We start from the raw sequence: 10,000 nt of genomic DNA, 5'->3' as shown, positions 1-10,000 counted from the left end.
TTCTGACAACTCTAAGGCTGAAGAAATACTTCCTAACGTCCCTGTCAACTCATATGACCTTTCGAATTCCAGTTGTGCCCCCTTGTTCCTGTATCCCATCTCTGTATCATTCTGGCCCTGTTCACCTTGTCAATTCCTCTCAGTATTTTATACGTCGTTATCATGTAGTCTGTGTGTGTGTGTATGTTTGACTGCCTGTGTATATACGTGTATGTCCACCTGTTTGTGTGTATATTCACTCCATTCATTACATTTGCGTCTGTCTGTTTGTTTGTCTGTATGTATGCATGTATGTACGTACGTACGTATGTATGTATGTATGTATGTATGTATGTATGTATGTATGTATGTATGTATGTATGTATGTATGTATGTGTGTATGTATGTATGTATGTATGTGTGTATGTATGTATGTATGTATGTATGCTGTATGTGCATGTAGTATGTATGTATGTGTGTATGTATGTATGTATAAGTATGTATGTAAGGTATGTATGTGTGTATGTATGTATGTATGTATGTGTGTATGTATGTATGTATGTATGTATGTATGTATGTATGTATGTATGTGTGTATGTATGTATGTATGTATGTATGTGTGTATGTATGTATGTATGTATGTATGTATGTATGTATGTATGTATGTGTATGTATGTGTGTATGTATGTATGTATGTATGTATGTATGTATGTATGTATGTATGTATGTATGTATGTATGTGTATGTATGTATGTATGTATGTATGTATGTATGTATGTGTATGTATGTATGTATGTATGTATGTATGTATGTATGTATGTATGTATGTATGTATGTATGTATGTATGTATGTGTGTATGTATGTATGTATGTGTGTATGTATGTATGTATGTACTCACCATATATAAGGTTACAAGGGTAAAAAGTCTCAGGTGATAATAGTATCTGTCATCTGGTAGTTTCCGTGTCCGCTTCTTCCTGTCGTCTTGGACCCTGTCACACCCATTCCTAAAACTATGTTTATGTGTGTTTACGTACCACTTGATGTATTCATATATGCATGAATATATGTATATACACTGAGAGTTTACTGTAATTTCTTAATCATTCAGATATCCTTGTTGGTTAGTAACTAGATGAAACGGGGATGGAATGAGCGACTTGCTATTGCAAGATTCACAAAACTAACAAACTAAGTAGACGTGCAACCCGACATCAATTCTTTTAATAAGCAACTTGTTCGCACTAGTTGAACGATGATGGTTGTAGTGTTGCAAGGAGGTCGTGCTTCTTGTTATTCCAGCTGTGTGCAGCGTGCTAGTACATGGTTGTTGCAACATGGAAGTTCAACCTGCACTCTGCAATGGTAGGAGCTGGTGGGGGTTGGGGGTTGTGGGGAGAGAGGAGGAGGAGGAGGAAGAAGAGGAGGAGGTGGAGAAAGAGGGCAATTATCAAATGGAAGAGAATAAATAGAAAGACGAAGAGGATAAGTTAGTTGTGGCGTTAGTGAAATTTGTGTTAGTAGTGATAGTAGTGGTGTTGGTAGTTGTGGTGGTGTTGGTAGTTGTGGTGGTGTTGGTAGTTGTGGTGGTGTTGGTAGTTGTGGTGGTGTTCGTGGTTGTGGTGGTGTTGGTAGTTGTGGTGGTGTTCGTGGTTGTGGTGGTGTTGGTAGTTGTGGTGGTGTTGGTAGTTGTGGTGGTGTTGGTAGTTGTGGTGTTGGTAGTTGTGGTGGTGTTGTAGTCAGGTGTGGTGTGGTAGTTTGGTGGTGTGGTGGTAGTTTGGTGGTGTGGTGGTAGTTTGGTGGTGTGGTGGTAGTTTGGTGGTGTGGTAGCTGTGGTGCTTGGAGTTGTGGTGGCTTGGTAGGTTGTGGGTGGTAGTTGTGGTGGTGTTGGTAGTCAGGTGGTGCTGGTAGTGGCAGGTGGTGCTGGTAGTCAGGTGGTGCTGGTAGTGTGGTGGTGCTTGGTAGTCAGGTGGTGGCTGGTTAGTCTGTGGTGGTGCTGGTAGCTGGTGGTGGTGTGTTGCGGTGGTAGTTTGGCAGTTGTGGTGGTGTTGGTAGTTGTGGTGGTGGTGGTGCTGTGGTGGTGTGGTAGTGGTGCTGGTGGTTGGTAGTCAGGTGGTGTTGGTAGCTTGTGGTGCTGGTAGTGTGGTGGTGCTGGTAGTAGGTGTGTTGCTGTGGCAGGTGTGGTGGGTTGGTAGTTCTGGTGGTGTTGCTGTTGTGGTGTGGTAGCTGGTGGTTGTAGTGGTGGTGGTTGGTAGTCAGGTGGTGCTGGTAGCTGTGGTGGTGTTGGTAGTTGTGGTGGTGCTTGGTAGGGTGGTGCTGGTAGTTGTGGCGTGTGTGGTGGTTGGTAGTTGGTGGTGGTGTTGGTGTTAGTGGTGTGGTAGTTTGGTGGTGTTAGTGCGGTGTGGTAGCTGGTGGTGTGCGGTGGTGTTTAGTGTGGTGGTGCTTGGTAGTGTGGTGGTGCTTAGTAGTGTGGTGGTTGTGGTAGCTGTGGTGGTGCTTGGTAGTTGTAGTGGTGCTGGTAGCTGTGGTGGTGCTGGTAGTTGTGGTGGTGTTGGTAGCTGTGGTGGTGCTTGGTAGTTGTAGTGGTGCAGTTGGTAGTCGGTGTTTGGAGTAGGTGGTGCTGGTAGTTGGTGGTGTTGGTAGTTGTGGATGGTGCTGGTAGTGTGGCATGGTGTTGGTAGTAGGTGGTGTTGGTAGTGTGGTGGTGCTGGTAGTTGTGGTGGTGTTGGTTAGTGGTGGTGCTTGGTAGCTGTGGTGGTGTTGGTAGTTGTGGTGGTTGAGTTGGTGTGGTGTTCAGGTGGCTGGTGCGGTGGTGTGGTAGTCAGGTGGCTGTTGGTAGTTGTGATGGTGTGGTAGTTGTGGTGGTGGTTGGTAGTGTGGTGGAGTGGTGGTGTGGCAGCGTGGTGGTGTTGGTAGCTGTGGTGGTGTTGGTAGTTGTGGTGGTGTTGGTAGTTGTGATGGTGTTGGTAGCTGTGGTGGTGTTGGTAGTTGTGGTGGTGTTGGTAGTTGTGGTGGTGTTGGTAGTTGTGGTGGTGTTGGTAGCTGTGGTGGTGTTGGTAGTTGTGGTGGTGTTGGTAGCTGTGGTGGTGTTGGTAGTTGTGGTGGTGTTGGTAGTTGTGGTGGTGTTGGTGGTGGTGGTGGTGTTGGTAGCTGTGGTGGTGTTGGTAGTTGTGGTGGTGTTGGTAGTTGTGGTGGTGTTGGTAGCTGTGGTGGTGTTGGTAGTTGTGGTGGTGTTGGTAGTTGTGATGGTGTTGGTAGCTGTGGTGGTGTTGGTAGTTGTGGTGGTGTTGGTAGTTGTGGTGGTGTTGGTAGTTGTGGTGGTTGTTGGTAGTTGTGGTGGTGTTGGTAGCTGTGGTGGTGTTGGTAGTGGTGGTGTTGGTAGTTGTGGTGGTGTTGGAATTTACGGTGGTGTGATGTGGTGGCGTTGGGTGGTGTTGGTAGTTGTGTTGGTGTTGCTAGTGGGTGGTGTGGTGGTGGTGTTGGTAGTTGTGGTGGTGTTGGTAGTTGTGGTGGTGTTGGTAGTTGTGGTGGTGTTGGTAGTTGTGGTGTTGGTAGTTGTGATGGTGTTGGTAGTTGTGGTGGTGTTGGTAGTTGTGGTGGTGTTGGTAGTTATGGTGGTGTTGGTAGCTGTGGTGGTGTTGGTAGTTGTGATTGTGTTGGTAGTTGTGGTGGTGTGGTAGTTGTGGTGGTGTTGGTAGCTGTGGTGGTGTTGGTAGCTGTGGTGGTGTTGGTAGTTGTGATGGTGTTGGTAGTTGTGGTGGTGTTGGTAGTTGTGGTGGTGTTGGTAGTTGTGGTGGTGTTGGTAGCTGTGGTGGTGTTGGTAGTTGTGGTGGTGTTGGTAGTTGTGGTGGTGTTGGTAGTTGTGGTGGTGTTGGTAGCTGTGGTGGTGTTGGTAGTTGTGGTGGTGTTGGTAGTTGTGATGGTGTTGGTAGTTGTGGTGGTGTTGGTAGTTGTGGTGGTGTTGGTAGTTGTGGTGGTGTTGGTAGTTGTGGTGTTGGTAGTTGTGGTGGTGTTGGTAGTTGTGGTGGTGTTGGTAGTTGTGGTGGTGTTGGTAGTTGTGGTGGTGTTGGTAGTTGTGGTGTTGGTAGTTGTGGTGGTGTTGGTAGTTGTGGTGGTGTTGGTAGTTGTGGTGGTGTTGGTAGTTGTGGTGGTTGTGGTAGTTGTGGTGGTGTTGGTAGTTGTGGTGGTGTTGGTAGCTGTGGTGGTGTTGGTAGTTGTGGTGGTGTTGGTAGTTGTGGTGGTGTTGGTAGTTGTGGTGGTGTTGGTAGCTGTGGTGGTGTTGGTAGTTGTGGTGGTGTTGGTAGTTGTGATGGTGTTGGTAGCTGTGGTGGTGTTGGTAGTTGTGGTGGTGTTGGTAGTTGTGGTGGTGTTGGTAGTTGTGGTGGTGTTGGTAGCTGTGGTGGTGTTGGTAGTTGTGATGGTGTTGGTAGTTGTGGTGGTGTTGGTAGTTGTGGTGGTGTTGGTAGCTGTGGTGGTGTTGGTAGTTGTGGTGGTGTTGGTAGTTGTGGTGGTGTTGGTAGTTGTGGTGGTGTTGGTAGCTGTGGTGGTGTTGGTAGTTGTGGTGGTGTTGGTAGTTGTGGTGGTGTTGGTAGCTGTGGTGGTGTTGGTAGTTGTGGTGGTGTTGGTAGTTGTGATGGTGTTGGTAGTTGTGGTGGTGTTGGTAGCTGTGGTGGTGTTGGTAGTTGTGGTGGTGTTGGTAGCTGTGGTGGTGTTGGTAGTTGTGGTGGTGTTGGTAGTTGTGGTGGTGTTGGTAGTTGTGGTGGTGTTGGTAGCTGTGGTGGTGTTGGTAGTTGTGGTGGTGTTGGTAGTTGTGGTGGTGTTGGTAGCTGTGGTGGTGTTGGTAGTTGTGGTGGTGTTGGTAGTTGTGATGGTGTTGGTAGCTGTGGTGGTGTTGGTAGTTGTGGTGGTGTTGGTAGTTGTGGTGGTGTTGGTAGTTGTGATGGTGTTGGTAGTTGTGGTGGTGTTGGTAGCTGTGGTGGTGTTGGTAGTTGTGGTGGTGTTGGTAGTTGTGGTGGTGTTGGTAGTTATGGTGGTGGTGGTGGTAGCTGTGGTGGTGTTGGCAGCTGTGGTGGTGTTGGTAGCTGTGGTGGCGTTGGTAGCTGTGGTGGTGTTGGTAGCTGTGGTGGTGTTGGTAGCTGTGGTGGTGATGGTAGCTGTGGTGGTGTTGGTAGCTGTGGTGGTGTTGGTAGTTGTGGTGGTGTTGGTAGTTGTGGTGGTGTTGGTAGTTGTGGTGGTGTTGGTAGTTGTGGTGGTGTTGGTAGTTGTGGTGGTGTTGGTAGTTGTGGTGGTGTTGGTAGTTGTGGTGGTGTTGGTAGTTGTGGTGGTGTTGGTAGTTGTGGTGGTGTTGGTAGTTATGGTGGTGTTGGTAGTTGTGGTGGTGTTGGTAGTTGTGGTGGTGTTGGTAGTTATGGTGGTGTTGGTAGTTGTGGTGGTGTTGGTAGTTATGGTGGTGTTGGTAGTTGTGGTGGTGTTGGTAGTTGTGGTGGTGTTGGTAGTTGTGGTGGTGATGGTAGTTGTGGTGGTGTTGGTAGTTGTGGTGGTGTTGGTAGTTGTGGTGGTGTTGGTAGTTGTGGTGGTGTTGGTAGTTGTGGTGGTGTTGGTAGTTATGGTGGTGTTGGTAGTTGTGGTGGTGTTGGTAGTTGTGGTGGTGTTGGTAGTTATGGTGGTGTTGGTAGTTGTGGTGGTGTTGGTAGTTATGGTGGTGTTGGTAGTTGTGGTGGTGTTGGTAGTTGTGGTGGTGTTGGTAGTTGTGGTGGTGTTGGTAGCTGTGGTGGTGTTGGTAGTTGTGGTGGTGTTGGTAGTTGTGGTGGTGTTGGTAGTTATGGTGGTGTTGGTAGTTGTGGTGGTGTTGGTAGTTGTGGTGGTGTTGGTAGTTGTGGTGGTGTTGGTAGTTGTGGGGCGGTAAGTGTTGTTGTATTTGTGGTCTTAGTAGGTGCAGATCTTGGTAGGTGTTGGTAGCGGTAGTTATAGCGGTGGAAGATGCATGTGTGGGTACTTGTTGTGGTGGTAGCAGCAGAGAGTTGTGGTAGTCATGATAGTTGTAATTATAGTGGTATATGAGATATGTGTAGTTATGTTGGTCATAGACGCAGGTGGCATTACTCGTGTTATTAGAATGTGCAAGGGGGTATTAGGCGAAGGTGGTATCAATTGTAAGTGTGGTAGGTTAAGGTGGTATCAGTTGTAGGTGTGGTACGTGAAGGTGGTATCAGTTGTAGGTGTGGTGTGTGAAGATGGTATCAGTTGCAGGTGTGGTAGGTGAAGGTGGTATCAGTTGTAGGTGTGGTAGGTGAAGGTGGTATCAGTTGTAGGTGTGGTAGGTGAAGGTAGTATCAGTTGCAGGTGTGGTAGGTAAAGGTGGTATCAGTTGCAGGTGTGGTAGGTGAAGGTGGTATCAGTTGCAGGTATGGTAGGTGACGGTGGTATCAGTTGTAGGTGTGGTACGTGAAGGTGGTATCAGTTGTAGGTGTAGTAGGTGAAGGTGGTATCAGTTGTAGGTGTAGTAGGTGAAGGTGGTATCGGTTGCAGGTGTAGTAGGTGAAGGTAGTATCAGTTGTAGGTGTGGTAGGTGAAGGTAGTATCAGTTGTAGGTGTGGTAGGTGAAGGTGGTATCAGTTGTAGGTGTAGTAGGTGAAGGTAGTATCAGTTGTAGGTGTGGTAGGTGAAGGTGGTATCAGTTGTAGGTGTAGTAGGTGAAGGTGGTATCAGTTGTAGGTGTGGTAGGTGAAGGTGGTATCAGTTGTAGGTGTAGTAGGTGAAGGTGGTATCAGTTGTAGGTGTAGTAGGTGAAGGTGGTATCAGTTGTAGGTGTAGTAGGTGAAGGTGGTATCAGTTGTAGGTGTAGTAGGTGAAGGTGGTATCAGTTGTAGGTGTGGTAGGTGAAGGTGGTATCAGTTGTAGGTGTAGTAGGTGAAGGTGGTATCAGTTGTAGGTGTAGTAGGTGAAGGTGGTATCAGTTGTAGGTGAAGGTGGGTGAAGGTGGTGGTAACGGGGCCGTGATGACAGCTGCCTGACACCAACAACATCCTAACTCACTGTGTGACACAAAATACTCGTCTTAATTCCAGTTTCAACATGACAGTTCACAACTATCCCACAGAATGGAAATATAGCACTTCACGACGTTTCGATCCATCCTGATCAATAATCCAGGGCTGAAACGACTCGTTCTTATACTGGTCTGTGTGAGTCCTTTTTATACTGTACCTCTAATTTTTGTAATGGACGAAAGGAGCACATTATTATTATTATTATTATTATTATTATTATTATTATTATTATTATTATTATTATTATTATTATTATTATTATTATTATTATTACTGTTATTATTATTATTATTATTATTATTATTATTATTATTATTATTATTATTATTATTATTATTATTACTGTTATTATTATTATTACTACTACTACTTACAATGCTACTAACGCTAAATCAGTAGGGCAGCTCTGTTTCTTGGTATCTATTTTCCTGGTTGAAGAATCCTTCCCTAACACCAAGGCAAAACTTTGTCTATCACTTGAAGAAGCGAAAGAAAGAGAGAGAGAGAGAGAGAGAGAGAGAGAGAGAGAGAGAGAGAGAGAGAGAGAGAGAGAGAGAGAGAGAGAGAGAGAGAGAGAGAGAGAGAGAGAGAGAGAGAGAGAGAGAGAGAGAGAGAGAGAGAGAGAGAGAGAGAGATTTTCCCGATCTCGCGCCTCCCTGAGCGTCGCTCTTCGTTCGTCTCGTCCGAACTGCGACGTCGCCCAGTGATCCGCTTCGTAAATGAAATGTCACCGCTCTTCCTCCGGCCTCGCCAACGTCAGGGGGAGAAATATTTCACTTGGAGTTTAGAAGGGGAGAGAGAGAGAGAGAGGAGAGGACAAAAAAAAAAAAAAGAGGAAAAATCCTGGAGAAGTATTTCAGAGGTAATCTATGAGGCCGTGTGTTATCAGGCGTCACCGTCTGTTATTCATCTGCCGAGGCAGGAGCTGTAGCCTCGCTGATTTACTGCTCTCACCAACACTCCTTCATCCTAGTCTTTGACGGCCGGGGGTGGCAAAGGCAGGGGTAGGGGGGGGGCTTTGTGAGGGGGGCGTGGGTAGGGGTTGCAGGGGTGAGGGTAGGGGCCAGAGAGTGTGGGTAGGGGTAGGGAAAATGTATCAGGACACGGAGGAGTAGAAGGGGCTATGAGAAAAAGTAATTATTAGTAAGGATCGGAGTGATATAGGAAGGAGGAAAATGGATAGCAGAAAAGGCAGGAGGAAACGAAAAAGAGTAAGAAGATAGACTGTAGAAAGTGCAGCAAGAGGGAGGTAGACAATAGGAATAAGGATAGTAGGAAGGGCAGAGGAAGGAAAAGAGAGACATAGCCACTAAGACATCAATGACGTAGAACAAGGAAGCAAGGAGAAAGAGAAGAATGGACTAAAATAATAACTATGTAAGGGAAAAAAGAAAGCACCATTACATAATATTAAATGGCGTCTTCAACATGAATTAGACACGTACGCAACATCTTGGTGTCTTGACATGTAGACTTCTCGCATCCACTGTCTACAGTAAAGATACCCAGATGTTGCACGTGTATCTAATTCATCATCTCGTCGGTACTAAATACCACTAACATACAACATGGCCGCTTTAGCAGAAATAAATATATTACGAGTTAAGAGTCATCACGAAGGGAATATAACCTACACAATCCTTAACATAACCCTGAATAATTAACACCTGGCTTTCCTTGATTTCACCCGGAAAAGTTTGACATGCAGTGTTCTCACTACATTTCACAAATTTATTATCAAACCACTTAATCTTGACGATTATTAACTCATGCACGAGCTACAGTATTGAAATTATATTGTCGTTCACGTATATTATAGTTTAGAACTGATGGAATAATTCTGATTCAATAACTCTTGATATAATAATCACATATCAACACCAGTTTCCAATTATCAAAATCTATATTATGACCAAAAATAATTGTTCTAGACAAGTTGCTCTACAATGAAACATTGCAAGACTCACTGTTGCAGTGACCAGCAAAACCACTTCAATTGCATCATCCTTGAAGATGTAGTTAAACTCTATAACATAAACTGAATAAATAGAATGATGTACGGGGGGCTCGAACTGTGGTGCTGGGAAAGCTGTGAAGACTTCTAGAGCTGTGGGAGAGAAGAGTTGGGTCACAGAAAGTGATCTCTGATGCACACATGACACAGTAGTGCTATCTGTGGCACTTCTCTCTCTCTCTCTCTCTCTCTCTCTCTCTCTCTCTCTCTCTCTCTCTCTCTCTCTCTCTCTCTCTCTCTCTCTCACTTTCTCTCTCTTTCTCTCTCTTTTCATTTCAGATAAACGAATTGGCTTCAAGAACAGACCGTCATTCTTTCCTGAAAGCGTGAAATCATTTAGAGTTTATTCAGTATGTAGATGAGAGCGGCAGAAGGACAGGCACTGGAGTTATCAAATAAATCTATCCGTTCTCAACCACCAGGAAGGGAGGGAGGGGGGGGAGGGAGGGAGGGAGGGAGGGAGGGAGGGAGGGAGGGAGGGAGGGGGGGAGGGAGGGGGGAGGGAGAGAGGGAGGGAATGAGAGACTGAGGTAGAGAGGGAGGGAGATAGGGAAGGAGGGGGAATAATATTTATTTACAGTCCCAATCCGAAATTCTTCCCTTCTATAACTCCTGATACAAGATAAGTGTGAAGTCTATCTACTGCACGAGGGTCACTGAGGCTGCATGTCACCTGTACACCTCAAGTCAAGATTACTCTGATATCTAAAATAGGGAATAAAGTATATTTTCAAGGTATATTCACTGTATACATATACTTCTGCGTATATACACTGTATATATATATATATATATATATATATATATATATATATATATATATGTATATATATATATATATATATATATATATATATATATATATATATATATATATATATATATATATATATACATATATATATATATATATATATATATATATATATATATATATATATATATATATATATATAT

The 10,000-nt window shown here is 45.0% G+C and overlaps 1 protein-coding gene across 2 annotated transcripts in view; it reads left to right on the top strand.

Moving 5' to 3' along the window:
• The window catches only part of LOC128694872 (uncharacterized), a 187,342-nt gene that overhangs the window by 67,987 nt on the left and 109,355 nt on the right, over positions 1-10,000 (top strand). The window lies entirely within an intron of this gene.

Source organism: Cherax quadricarinatus, chromosome 45 (genome assembly GCF_038502225.1).
Source record: "Cherax quadricarinatus isolate ZL_2023a chromosome 45, ASM3850222v1, whole genome shotgun sequence".
NCBI lineage: Eukaryota > Metazoa > Arthropoda > Malacostraca > Decapoda > Parastacidae > Cherax > Cherax quadricarinatus.
Note: the sequence above shows the minus strand (reverse complement) of the source record. Positions and strands in the feature narration are given on the sequence as shown.